Source organism: Rhinopithecus roxellana, chromosome 20, assembly GCF_007565055.1.
Source record: "Rhinopithecus roxellana isolate Shanxi Qingling chromosome 20, ASM756505v1, whole genome shotgun sequence".
NCBI classification, from domain to species: domain Eukaryota; kingdom Metazoa; phylum Chordata; class Mammalia; order Primates; family Cercopithecidae; genus Rhinopithecus; species Rhinopithecus roxellana.
Window position 1 is genome coordinate 75587086 of NC_044568.1, and position 19616 is coordinate 75606701.

Sequence of the window (19616 nt, forward strand, 5' to 3'; positions counted from 1 at the left end):
ACTTCTTAGAAAGTGAGATTTTTTTTTTCCCCTTACTGTTTCTTTTTTCATTTCCATTTTTATTATTTATTTGTTAGTTTGTTTTGTTTCTGTTTTTGAGATGGAGTCTCCCTCTGTTGCCCAGGCTGGAGTGCAGTGGCACAATCTTGGCTCACCACAACCTCAGCCTCCTGGGTTCCAGTGATTCTCATGCCTCAGTCTCCCGAGTAACTGGGATTACAGGCACGCACCACCACACCCAACTATTTTTTGTATTTTTAGAAAAGACGGGGCTTCACCATGTTGGCCAGGCTGGTCTTAAACTGCTGACCTCAAGTGATCCAACCAGCCTCAGCCTCCCAAAGTGCTGAGAGTACAGGTGTGAGCCACCACACCTATCCATTTTTTTTTTTTTTTTCTTTTAATTTCAGTAGCTTTTGGGGAAACAGGTTGTGTTCGGTTGCATGGATGAGTTCTTCAGTGGTGGCTTCTAAGATTTTGGTGCACCCATCACCTGAGCAGTGTACACTGTACCTAATGGGTAGTCTTTTATCTCTCACCCTCCTCCCACCCTTTCCATTGTATCATTCTTTGCCTTTGCATCCTCATAGCTTAGCTCCCACCTATGAGCGGAGAACATGCAGTGTTTTGTTTTCCATTCTTGAGTTACTTCACTTGGAAATAATGGTCTTCAATTCCATCCAGGTTGCTGCAAATGCCATTATTTAGAACGAGCTCTTAAACCTAGGATTCCTGGCTCCTATTTCCCTCCCATGCACACTGGTGAAGGAGACTCACAGTGAGGCATGAGCCTTAGTAACACTATGTTTCAGGCACTCTGCTAAGTACTGAGGGTATACAACAGGGATTAAGACTGGGTCCAGAGGCCAGGCACGATGCTCACGCTTGTAATCCTACACTTTGGGAGGCCGAAGCAGGAGGATCACTAAGGTCAGGAGTTCAAGACCAGCCTGGCCAATATGGTGAAACCCCGTCTCTACTAAAAAATACAAAAATTATCCAGGTGTGGTGGTGCATGCCTATAGTCCCAGCTACTTGGGAGGCTGAGGCAGGAGAGTTGCTTGAACCCAGGAGGTGGAGGTTGCAGTGTGCTGAGATAATGCCACTGCACTCCAGTCTCCAGTCTGGGTAACAGACAGAGACTCAGTCTCCAAAAAAAAAAAAACGAGACTGGGTCCAGAAAGATATAGAAACCCTCAAGTTCAACAGCTGAGGAGCCTGAAAAAGCACCTGGCATTGAGCCTGCTGCATCCCCAGGAAAGCTTGAATCACACCTTTTATCGACACTCTTTTCCCCAATTCCATCAGGATTCAGTGCATTCACCTCAGTTTTGGCCTCAGTTTCCTGACATGGCAACAAAACTTTCCACTCAACTTTGAGCTCTGCCATTAATGCCTGCTTGCTTGCTCAGACATGACTGTTTGCCTAGCAGGAAAGATCCTGCTGCGATGGCCATATATTCCATGAATCCCCCTTTGTATCACCTGCTACCTGGATCTTTAACTGCAGTGCACAGTGTGTCTCTATCGGCATTTCTTCTCTTTTCTTTTTTCTTTTTTTTTTTTTCTGAGACAGAGTCTTGCTCCATCACCCAAGTTGGAGTGCAGTGGTGCCATCTCTGCTCACTGCAACCTCCGCCTCCCTGGTTCAAGCCGTTCTCCTCCCTCAGCCTCCCGAGTAGCTGGGATTATAGGTGTGCACCACCATGCCTGGCTAGTTTTTGTATTTTTAGTAGAGACGGGGTCTCACCATGTTGGCCAGGCTGGTGTTGAACTTCTAACCTCGGGCGATCCACCCGCCTTGGCCTCCCAAAGTGCTGGGATTATAGGCATGAGCCACCATGTCCAGCCTGTATCTGCGTTTCTCCTCACCCCGTTGAGAGGAATCTGACCCCTGTCAGAATCCTAGTTTTGCCTTTTTAATCCCCTTGGATTCTGTGGCATCCCTCTTTTTTTTTTTTTTTTTTTCAAAAGAGCCAGTGTCATCCACCTCTGTTTCTCCTACCGTACCTCCAACAGGTTGTGCAGTTGACACATACTGTGTCATGACAGAGATTGTGCCTTATTTCCTCTGAGACCGTAGCACATAGCGCAATGCCTGGCACATGGAGGCTGCTTTGCAGTGATCACAGAATCCATGGATAAAGACTTTCTGTTGGTTTTTCTGCACTACAATGTCCATCATTGCCTGTTGCCTGATGATATAGTTCGTTACTCACCTGCAGATTCAAAACCCTCACAAGATGGTAGAAATGAAGCTTTTAAAACTTTCTAGCCTCATCCAAAATTGGCCTGGTTACTGAGATGAGACTAACACCGGGTATTTGGGGAATAGAAAGCAGGAAGGGGAATGCCTTTTCCTAAATCCATGTGAGAAGAAATTGGGGAAACAGTAATTCAAACACTGCAATTATCATTGTACCTGAGTGGTGTGGATGGCACGTTCCACAGACATAGTAGGTCTCAGAGTTTATGTCTGTGTCGTAATATGTCAGCTGCTAGGAGTGCAGGGAGTCCTGAGTCCAAATCTTGCCTGCCACTTATTAGGTTGGTGCAGAAGTCATTGCGTTTTTTGCCTCTGAAAGTAACGATGAAACTGTAATTACTCTTGCACCAACATAATCGTATTGGTGTGGACTTTAGAACATTTCTTGTAAGGCATGAGTCACACAGTCTATAAAATAGAAACGGGGCCTCCACCAAAGTCTCAAAGGGAGGATGGAATTCGTCTAAATGAACTGTCAAGTGTGAGGGTTGGCGCCCAGTAGGTGTGAGGTGATGTCCCAACAGATCTTCACTTATGACAGATTTGGTTCCTTGAAAGCGTTGTCAGTGGGGAGTACTGTGGGGAGGGGGCAGTGGGGACTGGAACTCCATCAGCCTTGCGCTTCGGTGACTATGCATGATTGTCCCTAACTTTCATCCCCAAATAAAACAGTGTTGTAAGGACCCTTGACCTCATTTCTGGCTCAGAGCCCTCCATTTTCTGCTCTTGGCAAACTACCCATGATATTCTGCCCCAGTCTTCGGAAGGAATCTATTTATAGCAGCCATCATTAAGTCTCCCTTCCTGGTCCACAGAGCCTCACCTGCTCCCCCGTCTCCTGCAGAAGTTGACTTCAGAGCATTTTCGGAGGGTTCTTTGTAATATTAGTTAACATGTACAGGAAAGCCCCAAGGTCATGTTCCACTCTTGGCACGCTTCACTTTAGATTTGAGAAATCCCCTAAAACTCTCATTAGCGGAGGCTGCCTCACACCCATGAAACTTTAAAAATATCTGGCTAATCAGCCACTTTGCACACCTCCACGCTGGCAGAGAAAGAACCTCTGCTTTCCTCCACATCCCTTCTCCCGGCGTCACATTTGCGCAGACGAGAGCTGTCAAAATCTGACTTCCTACGGTATTTAAAATACAAGACAGGGAACATCTCATCTGAAACCGGTGTTACCACTTAAAGAGAAACCAAAACCAGGAGGGAGAAGCAGAAAGTGGAGTGGGGAGGAGGACGTAGTATTCTGGAAGACCTTCCTTGTTCCAATTCACTTTTTACTGGAATCTGATCATTGGAATTTAAAGGGATATTAATGATAATAATATGAAAATAAGTCATCACTTATCGAATGCCTACTACATGCTAGGAACTCTGGTAACTACTCAATTTTCTTATCACTGAGTCTCTCAAAAACACTGAAAAGTAAATCTCAGCTTACATATCAGCAAATCAATGTTAAGAAAGGGTTAAGCGGCCGGGAGCGGTGGTTCATGCCTGTAATCTCAGCACTTTGGGAGGCCGAGGCGGGCAGATCACGAGGTCAGGAGATCGAGACCATCCTGGCTAACACGGTGAAACCCCGTCTCTACTAAAAATACAAAAAATTAGCCGGGAGTGGTGGAGGGAGCCTGTAGTCCCAGCTACTCAGGAGGCTGAGGCAGGAGAATGGCGTGAACCCGGGAGGCGGAGCTTGCAGTGAGCCGAGATCGCGCCACTGCAGTCCAGCCTGGGCGACACAGCGAGACTCCGTCTCAAAAAACAACAACAAAAAAGAAAGGGTAGCCTCAAACTAACGCAGCCAGTGTGTAGCCTGGGCAGGATTCTTGCCTGTCTGTCTCCAAAATCTGTGCTCATGCCAGCATGCATGCCATCTCCCAGGTGAAATATAAATTTCCAACATGGATCATTCTCTAACCTACTTAGATGGAGCTGCCGTGGGAACTTCTCCTATTGCCTCCCCTTCACCAGAGATAAAGGCAATCAGTATTCTACAGTGACATTTGTAAGCTTGTGAGCCACGCAACACCGTCATCAGAATTATCTGGGAGCATTTATCGAAAACACAGATTCCTGAACCCTCCTAAGAGGTACTGAATTTGAATCTCTGAAGGGGGCCACGGACACCTCGCCCCACGGAGCATCTTCAGGTGGTGCTCGTCCACAGTGATGCTTGTTAACCACTGTTCTATATCTAAGCTGGTTTGCAGAGATTCTTTACGGCTTGGCTGAGGATAAACCCTGCAGGTCCTCTGCAGAAGATGGAAGTTTCCCTTCTCAACACCACCTCCTAGAAAAGTCAACATCAGGGTGAAGGGAGAGAAACTCCCCAGTCCATGAGCAGATGAGTTAGTCTATTCCAAAAGGTGCCCAGTGCTGAATTATGAAAATAAAGATAAGTGGCACAAGAAGATATCAGTTTATCAGACTCACAAGGAAAAGTCTCTTGAGTTAAAGTAGCAGCATCTTAGATTTTGAACCCGTAGACTGGAGAAAGGGGGGATGATGCAATTAGAAGAAAACTTGCTTATTTGGGCAGAGGGAGGGACTTGAGAAAATATCACAGTTATGGAAATGGTTCAGGAGAAAGCAGTTCATCCGGTCAACACAGGCAGGGGAGAGGCTGATTCATTTCAGGCTTCCATCAGGGAGGCAGAAAAACAGGGAGAAGATGTGTCCCTGAAAGATGAAGGAGCTGGCAATGATGGACATTGTAGTGCAGAAAACCCAGTGAGAAGCTTTTGTCTATGACTTTTGCAATCACTACAAAAGCAACTACTATGTACCATAGCTATGCGCTAGAGTCTCAGAGAAAAGAAAACACAATGTCTGTCCAGATACAGTATAATTCAACTGTCACAGTCTGGTGGAGGGACAGAATTATAAGCAGATAACCATGACATGGTGTAATAGCACTGTACTACAAACAGAGGCAAGGGGACTGTGAGAACATAGAGGGAGGGCTGTGCTAAGTTAGGGAAGGTAAATAAAGGAAGGCTGCCTGGAGGTGATGATATCTCAGCAGCCTCTTGGTAGATTAGAATTAGGCTGGGAGGAAAAAAGGGGGACAGATTCAAAGCTCCCACAAGATGGGTAGAAACTAGGCTTTTATAATTTTTATTTATTTTTTATTTATTTTTTTGAGACAGAGTCTTGCTCTGTTGCCCAGTCTATAGTGCGGTGGTGCAATCTCGGCTCACAGCAAACTCTGCCTCCTGGGATCAAGTGATTCTCATGCCTCAGCTTCACGAGTAGCTGGGATTACGGGTGCCTGCCACCACCCCTGGCTAATTTTTTTGTCTTTTGAGTAGAGAAGCGGTTTCACCATGTTGGGCCAGGCTTGTCTCAAACTCCTGACCCGCCTTCACCTCCTGAAGGACTGGGATTATAGGCATGAGCCACCACATTCAGCTGAGGCTTTTATAAATTTCTATCCTCATCCAAAATTGACTTAGTTACTGCGATGAAACTGAGACCAAGAATTTGGTGTTCCTGGTGTTAGTCCCATCAGGAATTGGGAGCATACAGGGCAAGAAGAGGAATGACTCTTCCTGGGCCCATGTGTTAGAAGAAATTGGGAGAACAGTAATTCAAATGCTGCAGTCATCATGGCCCCAAAGTGGTATGAATGGCACCTTCTGTGGGTTCAGAAGAGGGTAATAGCAGGCCAAAATGGTCAGCAAATATGGATCAGGCGGAACTTGTGTGAGGGGCTAGTTTTAGATTGGTAAGGTTGGAATAGACAGATAAATTGAATGTGTTAAATAGTTAGATTGTAGTAGTCAGTGTGGTCTGGGTGTGCTGTTTCCACTGTCTCATCAGACTTGGGCTCTCCAGGAGGGGTTCATTTGAGGATGGGTTAGTATTTGTTAGGCATGGAGAAACAGCACGTCTCAAATAATCCTTCTGAGTCCTCCAAGGAGTGATTTCCTATGTGGCCGAGGGTTCATTTGAGTGCAGAGGACACTACAGAAGGATTGCATGCAGACTTGTGGCATTTAATCAAAATAACCTTTCTGTTCCAGTGTGACTGTTGAACACATTCAATTTATTTGTCTATTCCATTGGAACCTTTAGGGAAGGTGCCGTTCATTGACAGTATTTAGTCTAAATTCTACGAGTGAGATTAATGAAATCCAGGTTGCCATGTTGAATGAGAACAGAAGATGGGTAGTCAGATGTCTGTCATTGTTTTTATTTTTTTATTTATTTTATATTTATTTATTTATTTATTTTGAGTCAGAGTCTCACTCTGTCGCCTAGGCTGGAGTGCAGTGGTGCAATCTCGGCTCACTGCAAGCTCTGCCTCCCAGGTTCACGCCATTCTCCTGCCTCAGCCTCCCAAGTAGCTGGGACTACAGGTGCCCGCCACCACACCTGGCTAATTTTTTTGTAGTTTTAGTAGAGACGGGGTTTCACCGTGTTAGCCAGGATGGTCTTGATCTCCTGACCTCTTGATCCACCCACCTCAGCCTCCCAAACTGCTGGGATTACAAGCATGAGCCACCGGACCTGGCCATTGTTTTTATTAGAGTTCTCACCCGATGTGGTGCCTCATACCTGTAATCTCAGCTCTTTGGGAGGCCGAGGCAGGAGGATTGAGCCCATGAGTTAGAGAACAGCCCTAGACAACACAGTGAGAACTTGTCTCTACAAATAATTTTTTTAGAAAAGAAAAAAAAATGGAATTCTCAATGCAATTTGAGCTGTACGCAGAATGGGTTCTTAATACATGAAGCACAGATCTTAATCCATAGACACCTAAAAGTTCTCTGAACCCCCTAAAATTCTTTATAGTCTTTTGAGTACATGTACATACACACTTTTTTTTTCTGGGGAATAAATCCATTGTTTTAACATTTTCAAAGAGGTAAGGCTCACACACCCGTGCGCATGCATTCACACTCACACAAAAAGTTGAAAGCTGTGGATTTAGGGAGATGAGCTTGAGTAAAGCATTGGATGTTGGAAGCCTGACAAGGCTTATATTTTGGTTTCTGTCCAGAATGAATTATATTCTCCAGGACCACATATTGAAGGCACCTTATGTAAGCCAGGGTTATTATTATTTTTTTTTTTCAGTTACTCTTGGTTAAGTTGGATTTGATGATGAGTTAGGATGAAGGTAAGGTCAATTTTGTGCCACATTCAAGAGATACACAGACAGATAAGTCTGATAATTGCCCCATAGGGAAGAGGTGCACGAGACACCACAGTCTGGCAGAGTGACCTAATGCGCTCCTTCTGTGTAGGAAATAGAATTAAGTAGATATTAATTGAAATGCAAATGTTTGATTTGCATTGAATTGAATAGAAAGAACCCTTTATGTGCACTTAATACTCATGTACACGTTGCTGTTGAGGGCAAACACATTTGGCATTTGCCCACTTGATGTTTACAAAAATGGAGGCATTCCCATTTTGCAAACAGCCCACAGATACATTAAATAACCCATTTCATGATGGACATCTGGACTCCTCAAACCTGCCAAAAGTGGATAGGCTCAGGGCCGCCTTCCAACTTTATGGTGGAGAACGACTCCCTTCAAATGTAAAAACCATCACTCTGCAAAGCGTGGCAGGTTAGGGTCTCATCTGTCCAAATGTAGCACACACATTCATTTTGATTTCAGCTGTGTCCAGTTCGCTGCCTGCATATGCAATATCTAACACACCTGAGTAGAAAAAAAAAAAGTCTTGTCAATTAAAGCAGCAATTCTATAAGGTGGCCTGACAGTGGTCACCTGAATGGTGGCGAAACTCATTAGTGAGATACATCGGTAGGTAGGACTATCTGACAGGACTCTTTAATTTGGGATTTTGTATAAAATTGTGAAAAACAGGCTTAGCTGAGCATAATGAAACCCACACTGTGCAATGGAAAGCAGAAATAATTGACTATGGAGTTAGTGTAAGCATCGTTTCTAGCCTTCCACACTGAGTGTATGGTAAAGCCCTTGGCCTGGTGTGGTCAGGATAATTCACTCTAACTTGTTCCGGTCCATCCTTCGCTTCTCGTTGATGATCTTTTGTGTGTGCCGTACTCATTCCGGCCAGTGCGTTTGAACAGCGCTTGCGGTAAAAGCTGGGAGAGTTTGAGGTCGCCACCTAGTGGCCACAGCAAAACTGCTATTCACGTTCCCGTTTTATCAGGGACCGGGGGGTCAGCTTGCAGATCGTTCGTGACTCATTGTCGTACTGGGACTCAAATATCAATGTTTGCCTCTAAAGTTCAGTTCAAATAGACATGCTAAAAAAAAAAAAACCCTAGGATATCTCTAAGTGGCGATCTCTTGACCTCATCCCATTTGATGCGTGCTATACTACAGATAAAAAGCAAACCCCATGGCAGAAAAGGAAAGAGAAAAGAAAAGGCTATTTTCGGAGGCCCACAATGTAAAGAAAGCATAAGCAGGCATACGTATGCATGTGTATTTTTGCAGGCGTGTATCAGAAGTTGCAGATGCAAAGATTTTGCAATTGAATGTTTCCAACTTTCCTCCTACGTAAATATAATATTTTCATTTTTGTGCCCAAATGGCTGATCTTCAAGGTATAACAATTATGCAGTTAGGATCAGAAAGATTGTACTGAGTACCAATTATGTGCCTGGAACTGTGCTAGGCAATTTTCATGTTATTCATTAAAACGTATATAATTCAGTCTTACTAGGTAGGGGCCTTAATGTGCATGCAGCCCAGCCTTTCTACCCAATAACAGAAAACCCTCGACACTGGTGCCTCTCAATTATCTATGAGGAAGCACGGGCCAATGCTTTTATTTATTTATTTATTTTTATTTTATTTATTTATTTATTTATTTTTATTTTTTATTTATTTATTTATTTTTTTGAGACTGAGTCTTGCTGTGTCACCCAGGCTGGAGTACAGAGGCTTGACCTTGGCTCACTGCAACCTCTGCCTCCCTGGTTCATGTGATTCTCCTGCTTCAGCCTCCTAAGTAGCTGAGATTACAGGCACCTGCCACCACATCTGGCTATTTCATATTTTTAGTAGAGACGGGGTTTCACCGTGTTGACCAGGCTGGTCTCGAACTCCTGACCTCAAGTGATCTGCCTGCCTCGGCCTCCCAAAGTGCTGGGATTACAGGCGTGAGGCACCTCACCTGGCTCATTACTAAAAAACAAAATAATAAGTTATTTGAAGAATTAAATTAAGTATGCAATATAAGCCTAAGTTATTTCAATTATTTTTATTATTTGATTCAACAAATGGAAAATTATTGTATCAAATTGCTAGAAAAACCTTATAAATGCTTGCTCTCAATTTCTGAATTTTACTTCACTGCAGACCAGTAACAATGTATAGAATGGTGTCAATGTTCAGACCATATTTTGAGTAGAAGTGATCTATAGGATCCTTGCCAGGCATCAGCTAGTCATGGAAAAGCTTCCATACCCGAGACTACTACCTCACACAGCAGCGCATTCCATTGCTGGACTGGTTTGATGACCTCAAACCTAAATCTGCTTTTCTGTATTCATTGGCTGTGACTCTACCTCAACAAGACTCATCTCTCATTCCCCAATCACAGCTTTTCAGATATAGGATAACTGCTTCAGGATCAAGTTCTGACTTCCGTCCTGCTCCTACATACTTGAGTTTGCGATAGTCCACTTAAAGTGTCTTTCAGGAATAAATGCAGCTGGAGGCAAGAACGGAAGCTTCTACCCCATTGTCTTGCTTCTCTGTCACCTAATTTCTGACTTATTCAAAAAAGGAGAGAAGAGCAATCTCATGGTTCAGGATGCAGATACTATTTGACCCTGTTCATGGTAGGCTAGGTAACTGTGGAGTTCAAGATCATGCACCCAGGAGTCATTCTCTCCTTTGCATTTCTGCCATCAATTGACAGAAAGTAAAATGTTCATGGTTGCCTGATTTCATAGGAGCATTTAGAATGGTTACTCTTTTTTCTTGCATGATCTAAAAGGTCATTGCTTTAAGTTCCTGTATCATGTGGCTGGCATACATGGAAAGGTACATCAATTTGTATTCGTGTTTAAAGGAGCAGGTAAAGAACTTGCCTAGGCTTGAAGATAAAGCCAAAAGCTTCAAGACTGCTCCTTCAAAGAGGTTCTCTGGCCTGGACCTAAGTAATTGCAAATTCATACTTGTATTTTCACTTGCTCTGCCTCTTGATGTGAAATGTTGGTCCAATTACTAAACAATCCTGTGCCTTAATTTCCTCCTCTGAAAAAAAACATGGACATAATAGAAGTTACTTCATATGGTGGCTGTGAAGATTAAATGAGATTTAACAAAATAATCCATGCAACACACTTAGAACAAATCACCAAACCTTGGAAGCAAATGCTTAGGATGATTTTGATTTTAACACATGACTATTGTCTTTTAATTTCCCAGGGAACTTGGAGAAGAGCGGTTTGATTGGAAGGCATGTGAATGTTGCTGGAACTTCTAATCAAAGACCATGAAATACCATTGCAATGATATGAAGTCAGAATACATAGAGTACGGTCTAACCACCAGGAAGTAGGGAAGGAAATTTACCTTTCTGATTCTGAAGGTGTTCTTACTGTTAATTTAGCCCTCAAACACATCAGTTTCCTATGGTGGTGCTGGTCATTGCTTTTGCTGGTAGCCACTTTGGCTTGTTTTCTTGTGATAACATCATAATCTTAGTTCATGCTGACCTTTTCCCCAGCCAAAACACCCAAGTAGCTCTCATTTGTGTCTCTCTAAGCACATCCTTTATCCTCTACTTGGACTTCCTTTGGGGGATTGGGTGCAGAATCTTATGTGTATTCCTGTTCAGTTTTATCTCACACTTGGCCCACTGCTTCCAAATACCATCATTAGTATTAAATAGAGATGTCATCTAGTCTAGGGTTTGGTGCACCCTATTTTTTTCCATAAAACTCTTTGTTCAACTCCTATCTTATGTGAAATCCAAGAAGTTACAGTAATGACAATGGAGATTTCTGAGAGAAGTCGGGACAGGGTCTTCCCCACTGGACTTCCCCAGAAGCCACTGGAAGTCCTTTATAAACCCCAAGAAGCTGAGAAGCCAAGTTGTAAACATGTTTCCTAAACTTGTAAAACATGCTTTCTATTATTTTACCAATGGGGAGACTGAGGCCAAGAGAGCATATGAGAGTTATACAAAATGATGCAGCTAATTAATGGTGCAGCTGGGTCTATTTCATTTCTACTAGAAAAATGGAAAATGGGATATCACCTTTCCTTAAATCTAAGTCTTAAATGTCAGAATCTATCAGCTTTGGAGATTTATCTGTGAACACAGGGTCAAAGCTGGACTCTGAAAGGTTAAGCCTTTAATCAAATCATGGAATTGATCCCTTGCAGGTCAAGTGGATTCCTATAAAATGTGCTCATGCATCATTAGCCACCTATCCAATTTTGTATATGTGCAACACTGGTCATTTAAATGGGATTTGGTTAAAACAAATGCCACAGCACAGAATGGCTTGAGTTGAGATCTCCATGCAGCAGTAGTGTTGTCTCAGGTAATTTATTCCTTATTCATGAAGTTCTTCTGACTCCAGAGGTTCTGCTCTTGACCACGACGTCTGCTTCTTCTCAATGTGCTCACTGTCCTATAAATAACATAGTTAGCAAAGACAGCTGAAGAGGAGCTAACATTTAGCAAAGAATTATTAGATTCCAGGCAACTGCCTTAAAATATTTATATTAATTAATTCACCCAATGCTCACAATCACCCTTTGAGGTAGGTAGGTAGTAGTATTCATAGTAGTAGTACTTTAACCATTTCATATATATCCATATTTCAGAAATACATATATTCATATATATAAATAGCTATGAGAAATATATCTATATTCATATAGAGAGAGATACATATAAGTTATATAGACTGTAAATCGGGGACCATCTGTATATATATTTATAGGCCATCTGTATATATATTTATATTATACAGATGGTCCCCAACTTACCATGATGCAACTTACAATGGTTCAGCTTATGGCTTTTCAACTTTATGATGATGCAAACGTAATACACATTCAGTAGAAACCATACTTCACATATTCATACAACCCTTCTGTTTTTTACCATCAGTACAATATTCAACAAATCACATAAGACACTCAACCCTTTATTATACAATAGGCTTTCTGCTAGATAATTGTGCCCAATGGTAGGCTAATCTAAGTGTTCTGAGCATGTTTAAAGTAGGTTAGGCTGAGCTATGATGTTTGGTCATAAAGTTAGATATATAGAATCTATTTTTGACTTCAATATTTTCAACTTACTACGGGTTTATTGGGATGTAATGCCATCATTAAGTCAAGGAACATTTGTGGGTATATATGTGTGTGCATATAGATATATATGTGTGTGTATACATATATCTCATGTCTAATTACCTAATTATCTCTATATTATATGTACATATAAAGTAGCTTGTCTAAACTCACATAACTTGTAAGCAAAAGAGACAGAATTTGAAGTCAGAAATCCCAGTTTTGGCTGGGTGCAGTGGCTCATGCCTGTAATCCCAGTACATCGGCAGGCCGAGGCAGGCAGATCACCTGAGATCAGGAGTTCGAAACCAGCCTGGCCAGTGTGGTGAAACCCTATCTCTACTCAAAATACAAAAATTAGCCAGGCGTGGTGGCACATACCTGTAATCTCAGCTACTTGGGAGGCTGAGGCAGGAGACTCACTGGAGCCCAGGAGGTAGAGGTTGCAGTGAGCCAAGATTGCGCCACTGCACTCCAGCTTGGGCGACAGAGTGAGACTCTATTAAAAAAAAAAAAAAAAAGAAGAAAGAAAGAAAGAAATCCCAGTTTCTAAACTGTGAGTTTAACCACCTTGTTGTACTATTGCTAACAATTGTGCCAGATGCTTTCATCCACGGTATTTCATTTCAAACACACACACACACACACACACACACACACACACACACACACAGCCAACTTATCCATTAGGTACAGTAGGCACAGTGCCTACGGCTCACAATAATTTTCAGAGTCTATGAAAATGTTTTCATTTCTTTCAAAAACAGAAAAAAAGAATCAACTTTAGGTTGAAGAAAATGTCCTGATATATAATCTCAATATCCTTGCCTTGATACCAAATGAAATATGCTGTTCAATATTTCCTATGGAGAGGGAGACTGTGGCATTGGAATATGACCTTCCGTGTACAAACAGCACTCCACGGTGGAAGCCATTATGCCCATGAAGTTGAGGTTCCAAGAAGCGAATTCACATGTCCCAGTTAACTCAGGACCCGGCAGACAGGGCCTGCACACACACTGTGGTCTGTGAGCTCCAAAGTCAGCAATCTTTGCAGCAGATGCTTTCATGGACAATGGCAGAAAGGTTCTATTTTAGAGTTCCCTTTCAGGAGGCACGAATAAACATGCTCACTCCAGCTTGAAGCCAAAGAACCCCAGTTGCCACCTGGTCATGATATTTTGGGGTAGGGAAGCAGGCATCCATGGTTACACCCTTCTTCTACAATCTGGAAAAGCAGGAAGAAAGCAGGAAGCTGGAGAGACTGTGGTTAGAAAGAAGCTTGGAGGCCGGGCGCGGTGGCTCAAGCCTGTAATCCCAGCACTTTGGGAGGCCGAGACGGGCGGATCACGAGGTCAGGAGATCAAGACCATCCTGGCTAACCCGGTGAAACCCCGTCTCTACTAAAAATACAAAAAACTAGCCGGGCGAGGTGGCGGGCGCCTGTAGTCCCAGCTACTCCGGAGGCTGAGGCAGGAGAATGGCGTAAACCCGGGAGGCGGAGCTTTGCAGTGAGCTGAGACCCGGCCACTGCACTCCAGCCTTCCAGCCTGGGAGACAGAGCAAGACTCTGTCTCAAAAAAAAAAAGAAGCTTGGAGCTGAGCAAGCATTGCCCAACTTCAGGGTCTTTGTTTTTCTCAAGGATGAAAAAAAGTATTCTTCCCGCACTCCAGCCCAGCTGTCTACAGTGATAAATGATGGGCCTTTCTTTAAATTTCCTTTCTGCTCTGCGTGAGGACTGGCCAGTGTGGATATGTACTCGACACGGATAAATGGCTCTGGCAAGCCCACCAGATTGTCCACGTGGCAACAGATGGTCCAGCTCAAAGCTTTTGTTGTGCTCATGTTGGAACTTGCTGCTACCTGAAGCAGTTATCATTTCATAAACAAGGATGCTGCCACTGCTCTGTGGATAAACGGTCCTTTATACTTTGCAGGGCCCACCATGGGTGTTGACAGCTTCATGATGGTAAAAAGAGAACCCCCAGTCATTCAGCTGGAGTGGCAACCAAAGACAAACACTTAAAGGGATGGAGAAAGTGAAGCTGGAGATGGTATTTGGCTTCTGTTCATGTGGTATGCATATGTCCAAATGTCTACCGTGAATTACAGTTAATGAGAAGGAGTAAAGTTCCACTGTGTTTCAGAGTCAAAAGTGAGATTGGAGACAAATTGTTCCCTTAGAGTCTTGACTTTTGCATAGATTCCCTTAGACCTTTTGTAGAAACTGTAATAATGAATATATAGGGAAGGGGTAATAATGAATATACAGAGAAGGGGTAACAATGAATAAATAGGGAAGGGTTTGAGATTTTTCAAGGGCCTACTATGTTCAAGATCTTATACTAACATAATTATTGTTTAATTGTTGTCAGTAGTAGTATAGTAGTAATTGTAGCAACTATCTTTTAATGAGAGCCTTCTTAAAGGCCAGGCACTGTGCTGAGACCTTTACATAAATTATCTGATTATAATTATTGCAAGAAATTCACAAACAAACTAAAGAATAGTGTGGGTGAATCAGTTCTCTGGTGGGGAGGTAGGGGGTGGAGCCCTGCTGTGTAGTGTTTGCTGATTTCTCTGGGGTAATGCTCCCACCATGGCCAATTTTAAGTTGCCAACAGTATAACAACCTGCTCACAAAATTTATGAATATTCAAAAATCGGCCCTTCGTGAACCAGCGCAAGCTGGTTCTAGCACATCACTGAAACTCAGTTACAGAAAGTTTGTCCAAGATCACCCAACTATTAAGGGACAGAACTGAGATATCTGCTCAAGAACTCAGTATACTGCTCTAAGTCTATACACCCATCAGCTATTTCAATGCATATAACAACTCCATGTAGCAGGCATTACAAGAGACCTCTGACTTTCAGGAGTTAAACAAAAGAGCTACCCAGCATCACACACCTGTGATGGGACCGGATTCAGGCCTGGCCTGAGTTCACAGCAAAGGCCCTGGCCGAGCTTCCTTTGCTTCTAGTGCCAGCCAATAACAAATGAAAAAGCTGGAATGCGTATTTCTCACATCTTTGTTTTCCCTTGAAGAGTGGAGAAAATCAAAAACAAAAGCAATCAATATCCCAAAGAAATCCATTTCTATTGGTGTCGTCTCAGACATTGGTCATCATATTTGGGGAAGCAGCCTGACTGGGTTCCTGAAATCACACCACAGAGGTGATGTCAGCGGGACTTCGCCTGCCCCTTAGGTTAAAAATTATCCACTTTAGGCTGTAGAAGTTATTTAGAATCTTCAAAGTGCTTCAGGTGAAGGCTGTTGGAAGGCAAAGAGTATTTTCAACAGGCATTCTTGGTAAAATATCTTATCTTCTTCCTGAAAACTCCAGAGAGCCCACCGGAGCATATAATAGTCACTGCTCCCAGAAGGCTGAGATTCTAGGATACACGCACAGCCCACTCTCAACTCATGACCTCCTCTGTGCCCAGGGAGCAGAACCTGCTAATGAGAGGAACAGAAAAACCCATGCAGGTGAGCTCAGCAGATAGTAAAACTTGCTCCCCATGGTTATATGTCTCCCTTATTAAGTCATAAGCTCCCACAACCTCTTTAATACATGGGTAAATACTGAATAAATGAATGACTGCAGAAAGTGTTATAAAGAGGAGACAAGAAACAGATCAGATATTGAACTACCGTATTTTCTGGTATGCAAGAATCAGAGGTATACAAGAAATTACTCTCATTTTACAAGGACATTTTGGGAAGGAAGTAAGGAGAGCCAGAATAGATTTCCTCATCCATGTGTTCAGAATTATTTTCAATTGCATTTATAATGATGGCTTTTTTGTTTATGCTCATACAAGTATGTTTATACTGAAATGATACAAATTCTTTTCCACCACTGAAAACCAAATTATTATTTTATATCTGTTTGATTCTCTGTAATCCATTTATTATTTGGGCATCTTAGATGAAGAGTATTTTAGAGTTCTGGAGTTTTCTTTTTCTGTTTTTTTTTTTTTTTTTGAGAGATTCTCTCTCCATCACCCAGGCTGGAGTACAGTGGCATGATCTTGGCTCACTGCAGCCTCTACTTCCTGGGTTCAAGCCATTCTACTGCCTTAGACTCCCCAGTAGCTGGGACTACAGATGTGAGCCACCACGTCCAGCTAAGTGTTTGTATTTTTAGTAGAGACAGGGTTTCACCATGTTGGCCAGGCTGGTCTCGAACTGCTGACCTCCAATGATCCATCTGCCTTGGCCTCCCAAAGTGCTGGGATTACAGGCGTGAGCCACCACTCCTAGCCAGTTCTAGGTATTTTTTAAAATGCAAAAAAAATGCTTGCAAATACAGTACCAATTCTTTAAGGAATATTCTAGCCCTAAAACTTCTCTAATTATTTATGCCTTTGTTGTTTCCCCCTCAGAGGACAGTGAAACATTTCCCCAAGGTTAACAGCTTGGGTTGTTTTTGTTACTTTTGCCTTGTCTTCCCACAACCCTGCCCCATCACTATTGTGAGAGAGAATGCACATTTTTTTCTACCCAGGGTAAAATTGACAACGGAAACACTGTCCTCTCCAGTTCCCAATGCACTGCAGCACTGCTGCAGACAAACAGTGAGTCTGAAGTGGAGCAGGAGGGGGTTGTTAGAAATAAGGCCCCACCCAGCGCAACACTTCCAGATGATCTGGGGGCCACGCGATGCAGGTGCTATCAGCAAGTAGCAGGCTGCATGGCTGGCTTGTGAGTTATTGCTGTAGTTACCAGATCTCCTTGCCGTAGCATCCTGCATGTGTAGGTGATAAATCTTAGGGACCCGAGGGAACACATCAGGCTTCTCTCCTCTGGCCCATTATTTTTCTCCTACATCATTTAGAAAAGTGCAGGTCTGGAGCTTTTAATTTTTTTTTTTTGGATCATGAATGTTTTCTTCAGCTCCATGCCACATTTTCTTCTGCAAGTTCAATTTTCACAATGGAGTATATTTTTAAAGCCTGGCTCAATAGAAGACAAGAGAACAGAAACCTTAAGCAGGAGACAAGAGAACGAGACAAATACATGGGTTTACTCTCTTTGTTCTCTTGCAAATGGCAATGTGAAAGTCCAGTGGAGTCAGATATAGCTCCTGCTTGCAAAGGGAGTGAAAGGGAAAGAAACTTACATCTTTTAAGACCATACTATGTACCAAAATCTACACCACAGTCTGCAGTCTAAAGCATGTCATTGTGGTCAGCGCATCTGTACTGCAAGTCAAGGTACCTGGGTTGAAATCCCAGCTCCTCCTCTTGCAGTTGGGTGCCTTGAGCAAATGACTTGATGTCTTCACCTGTAAAATGGGCATAATACTAATCCCTACCTCACCAGACATTTCAAAATTTAGATTAAGTTAAACACAATGTGAAATTAAGCATGTTTAAAAGTATAAATAAGCGGCATTTAGTACATTCAGAAGGTTGGACAACCGTCACCTCTGTCTAGTTCCAAAGCATTTTAATCACCCTTAAAATAAATCCTGTAACCATTAAACAGTCACTCCCCATTTCCTCCATTCCAGCCCCTGCCAGCCACTCATCTGCTTTCTCTCTGTATGGATTTGTTTCTTCTGGAGGTTTCCTATAAGTAGAATGATACTACATGTGACCTTTTGCATCTAGATTCTTTCAGTTAGCATAATGCTTTCGGAATTCATTTACACTGTAACGTATATCAGTACTTCATTCCTTTTTTGTGGCTGAGTAATATTCCATTATTTGGATATGTACATTTTGTCTTTGTATTCAACCATTGATGGATATTTGAGTTATTTCCACCTTTCAGCTATGTGAATAATGTTGCCATGAACATTCATGCAAAGGTATTTGAATACTTCTTTTAAATTCTTTTGAGTATATACAGTTATTTCTCATTATTCCCAGTAGTTCTGTTCTATTAAGACATAACAAACACTGAATTATCAAATACTAAATCATAGCTAAGAGAAATATATTTGTTTCTCTATCTATTATCTAGCTAGCTAGCTAGCTAGCTAGCTAACTATCATCTATTGTGTGTGTGTGTGTGTGTGTGTGTGTGTCTGTGTGTGTCTGTGTGTGTCTGTGTGTGATAACTCATCCTGGTAGATTCTATTTTATTTTACAAAAGAGAAAATAAATTCAGAAGTGTTTGAGTGGGCGGGTATGGTGGCTTACGCCTGCAAACCCAGCACTTTGGAAGGCCCAGGCAGTTGGATCCCTGAGGTCAGAAGTTCGAGACCAATATAGCGAAACCCTGACTCTACTACAAATACAAATGCAAAAAAAAAAAAAAAAAAAAAAATAGCCGTTGATGGCACGCACCTGTAGTCTCAGCTATTTGGGAAGCTAAGGCAGGAGAATCGCTTGAACCCAGGAGTCAGAGGTTGCAGTGAGCTGAGATCAGGCCACTGCACTCCAGCCTGGGCAACAGAGCAAGACTCTGTCTCTAAAATAAAATAAAAACGAAGTGTTTGAGTGACTTGCTTGGGGACACTGCACTGACAGATGCCTTAGTTGTGCCTTGAACTCCATATATAATTAGCCCCAAAGCCAGAGCTTCTTGCACTGTTCTGCACCACCCATTACCAGCTCCACCTGGTGGGCATCTCTGCATGAGAGCTGAAATTAGAAGGTAGAGCAGCCTTCCCTGGGAACGTGTGCATCAGGCAACTCAAATTTGGGGTCACTATATGCACATCTGCACAAATGATCCTAAGAGAGCCGCAGGTACTGATTTGAAGGTTACAGATACATTCTAGCAAAAAGGCAAATTTACAAATACAGAATCTATGCATGAGAAGGATCAATGGCACCTAGATGTGCAATTGCTGAGTCAGGTGGTAATTCAGTGTTTAACTTTCTAAAGAACAGCTCAACTGTTTGCCACAGCAGTCGCACCATTTTACAACCTCATAGAATTTTTATGACAGATAAAGAAGTTAGTATTTGTGGGAAATTACAACAGGACCTGGCAAATAGTTACTTATTGTAATTAAATTAATTAAAGAGGTAACACTGCCAGTGTTAGCTGCCAGTCTCAATTCTTTCCCACTTATAGGAGAGAGTAGCTCACAGTCAGATAGCGTGGGTGCA